Source organism: Belonocnema kinseyi, chromosome 5 (assembly GCF_010883055.1).
Source record: "Belonocnema kinseyi isolate 2016_QV_RU_SX_M_011 chromosome 5, B_treatae_v1, whole genome shotgun sequence".
In the NCBI taxonomy this organism is placed as follows: Eukaryota; Metazoa; Arthropoda; class Insecta; order Hymenoptera; family Cynipidae; genus Belonocnema; species Belonocnema kinseyi.
In genome coordinates this window covers 4,912,274-4,916,835 of record NC_046661.1, presented here as the reverse complement: position 1 = coordinate 4,916,835, position 4,562 = coordinate 4,912,274, and positions in this window count along the sequence as shown.

Below are 4,562 nucleotides of genomic sequence, written 5' to 3'. Positions count from 1 at the left end.
AAATTCGAAAATTTTTTCTAAAGCCTCCAGGGGACTTCGTTTTCGCACGAAAAAATTTTATGTGCCCTTATTGCATCCGGACCCACAATTGTGTTACGTGAACTTAAGTTAGGTTAGGTTAGGTCAGTTTTTTTTAGGTTAGGATAGGTTTGACCTCTTTGCAGGTTAAGCCCAAGCTGATTCAAACGGTACCGCAAACAAAACGGGACAACACAATCAGTTTAATTGTGTTTCGTGAGGTTAAGTTAGGTTCGGTTATGCTAGGTTAGATTTATTTCAAGGTTAGGCTCGAGTTGATCCATTCGATGTAGCACACATTTGCTACTGGGAAAATATGCTTCCAGAGCTTTGTGTATAGTTCAATAAATTTCGGTTAATTCAGGTTACGTAAGGTCAGGTTCTGTTGGGTAAAGTCATGTTAAATAAGTTGATATGAGGCAAGGGTTGATCCTTCACAGTTGTCGACATGATTTCAAGTGAAAAATTTGCATCACTGGCAATATTTTGAAATTTATTTGCCTCAGTGCATGAATACAGGTCTATCGCAACATTGTTGGAATTTAGATTATTATTTTAATTTCGATTCCAACAATATTAAAATTCTAGCCAAAGAAAAAAACACTTACAAAAGACGAATATTGGAATCCATATTTATAAATAAATATCGTAATATTTCTATCAATTTACAGACAGAAATTATGAATGTTAATAAAACATATCAAAGTATTATAATCCTAACTTGGCGAGCAGGGTTGAATCCACGGGAGGGGGGAGAATTCCATGAGTGGGTAGAGCCGCCATCTTAAGATGTACCATTTGATTATGCGCACGAGCATTTTTGTCGACAAACTGTGCATGAAAATATAAACATGTGGGCGCTGCCATGTTTGTTACGGGACATCAAAAGGTGGCGGACCTCCCCCCTCAGTGCATCACCCTCGCAATGGCATGCCTAGTCCCTTGTTTCCTATGTCCATGTGGTCAGCTATTTACTACAAGGACCGGCGGTCGGTAAAGAAAACAAGTTTGTCATCTTGTGATCTTTCAGTGCAGGATGAAGTCAACTCGAGGCCCTGAGGCGCAACTTTGCATAGGGCCCCTGGAAATAAATCGGGTAAAGAGAAGGATTATAAGATTTCACAAAAATGAAAAACTACCATTTTCGTTTCGATTTGAACAAAATTAAATCTTACCTCAAAATTTTTCAATTACAATATAACAGGCAAAAAAAAAATAAAATTGTGCGATTCTTGTACAGAAGCCACACATACTTTTTTAAAAATAATTTTAAACAATTTGAGAGCCAATATGCATGTAAGCAATATTGCAGATAAGAATATTCTTATCACGTGACATGGCGTTAATTTAGTCTCAGTTTACTTATTATCTAATACTTTTTCAATTAAATTATGAAAATATTATGATTGACTAAAATAGCCTTGTCACGTGATATACAGCCCGTTACAGTGCAGCACTTTACAACAGGCAGGGGTGAATGCAAGAGGGGTTTTGGGGGTTCAACCCCCCCCCCCCCCTAATTTGTACAAACTTGCTTAATTTTAATTTTAATTTTAACATCATTTAAAATGTAAACGGATCACTTGTACCGCGCCTACACATTGTTGGTACCTTTTAGTAAAAACTGCTGCTGTGTCAATAGGCTGACAGTACTGCTATAATCTTATTTTTATTATTATGCATTACTGTGTCAACTCATACGCATGCAAAAATGTATGGTGGATGAGAATATTCTTAACACAGGAGATCGACACACATTATCCGCTTGGCTCAATCCCAAGATCTCATTAGCTACAGCTATTGTCTGACGTACTCAATCCTGTGGACTCAAAAGCAATGTAGCCTTTTTCTTCTACAGGGGAAATTAGTAGTACATTTTTCACGAAATACTGAAATTTTCTACCTAAAAAGACGAATTTTAAACAAAACAGTTGAATTTTAAACCAAAAAGGACTTTTGAACAATATTGTTGAATTTTTAACCAATCAGTTGCATTTTTATGTAAAAATGATGCAATTTCTGCTAAGACAGATCAATTTTCAAACCAGAAAAACAAATTTTCGAAATACCCAGAGGGCACAAAATCATAAAAATCCCAAGAACGTGCTTGGGACATTTCTAGCATGTTTTTCGACCAAAAAGGATAAATTTTTAACAAAGTTATTGAATTTTCAGACAAATGACAAAATGTATAGCTAACTATATATTCCTAAGGAAGCAATTACGGGGAAAAAAGATAAATATAAGTGCAAGGAAAATAAATTACTAGAAAGAATATTATATCATTTTTCCGTATTCAATTTCTCATTTTACTTGACAAAATTTTTCACTGTCTAGTATATGATTAAATAAATATTTATTCAGGCTTGCCAAAGTATCCCAATTTCAAAAGTTTTATATGTATAAAACTAACCATACAACTAGAAGATTAGTAGATTAGTAGATTAGTAGATTTTGAACACTTTTCATTTAATTTTTCAAATCCAAAAGATAAATTTAAAACCTTTAAGCAAAATACATTTTAATTAAATTTATGAGCCTTTAACCAAACTAGCAATTGTTAACCAAAGAGTTTGTTGAATTTTCAACCCAAAAGATTAATTTTCTACCAAAAAAGAATCGTTTTCAACAAAGTTCATAAATTTTCATCTGAAAATATCAATTTTCAACAAAAATTATAATGGTTAAAATGTTAGAAAAATAAATGTTTAAACACGAAAAAGACGAATTTTTAATAAAATAGTTTTGTTTTTCTACAAAAAAATTATTCTTTAACCAAAAATAGAAGAATTAAATTTTTAGTCAAAAGATAATTAAATTTACATACCAAAACTAGAATATTTCAACTTCCACGTAGAAAAGTAAGTTCTATACCACAAAAAAAGAGTTTTCAACCAGATTAATTAGTTTTGAACTAAAAATATACCTTTTCCAGCAAATATGGAATAGCTACATCTTCAATTAAAAGATGAACTTTCTACTGGTGTATATATATATTCGTGAACAGCAATGTGGAATATGACCTGAACCGGAAGTTCCCCCTCCAACTGTACCGATGGATTACAGCTGGTTTGGAGTAAGATTGATTGTTTTTGTACAAGTCTCAGACCTACCAAAGTATTTACACTATGTCAAAATTTTTTTAAAGAATGAAACTAATATAGTACTATTTGAAAAAATGTCGCACTAAATAAACTATTTTTTCACAATTAACCGCTAACCTGTACAACTTCGATTTCCAAAGTTTTAAAAATTATTAATTGAATTGTTATATTTTTAAATTCTGACATCATTCCATTTACAATGCTTTATGCGAAAATCTTCACCTTTAAATATTGTCCATTCTATATTTTTATTTTTATTTAAATAATTTTAGAATGCAGTCTTAAACACTCAAATAATTGAAAATTAAAAGCGTTTTGAATTGCAAATTTCTGAGAAAACCCGGTTTTAGTTTATTATATGCGAATAGAAATATTTTTAAAACAAAACAATAATTGATTTGTCAAAGCGATTCTAAATCCGTTCAAAATTAAGAATTTCTAGATTTTAGCGTTAAAAATTAAACCTATTAATTTTGAAAATCTTAGTCATTAAAAAAAATGGAAACATCCCATTGAAATTTTACAAACTATATAATTTTAACTCAAACATAAACTTCATAATAATGTATTTGTAATTAAAGCCTTTTACTAAATTAAAAATATTGTTTTAGTCTAGAATATTCAATTCTCAATCCATTCAATTTCAAATTTTTAAATTTAAAACAAAGAATGATTATCTAATATTAAGCAATATTTGAAAATTTATTTATGACGAATGAATTAAAACCAATTATTGAAAATCAAACAATTTGAAACTCAACTGTTTGAGAAACAAAGCCTTGAATCGTTGAAATTTCGAAGAGCATTTAAATTTTACACGTTTCAATTTTGTTTGTTATTTTTTTTAATGTTTAATTTTTAAGTAAAATTATTTATTTTTAGTGCTCAAATAGCAATTAAATACTCATTATTAGTAAAAAAATGAGTAATTTTAAAAGCTATTTAGAAGTTTTGAAGAGATTCAAAGTTAATTAAAAAGTTGAAATCATTTCTCATAATTCAAACGAAGTTTGTACCAAGAAGATTCTGCTATTCGTACCTATTTCGCTGCAAATAGCCACATCATAATTTAAAACAAATTGTAGATTTCTGCAGATTTATAAAAAAATTAGAAACTTTTTAAGAATGGTGAAAGGCTTCAAAAGAATGAATATATTTTCGTAAGATTCCTAGAAAAATTGAAAACAATTTTTCATCACGGAATGCTATTTTAAAAAATTGTTCAAAAAGATTTAAAAAGATTTCCAAAATTTTTAAAAATAAATCTGGAAGATTAAAAAATTTTTTTTCCAATTTCCGCGATTTTCTTTAAATTGTAGAAAAAACTCTGTTCATTTCAAAATACTAGGCAGTCTGATAAGTACCTGAAAATTCTAAGAGATGGCATTAGTATTCACTAATGTGAACCATTTTCATCGAGCTTGATCCTTCAAATGACGC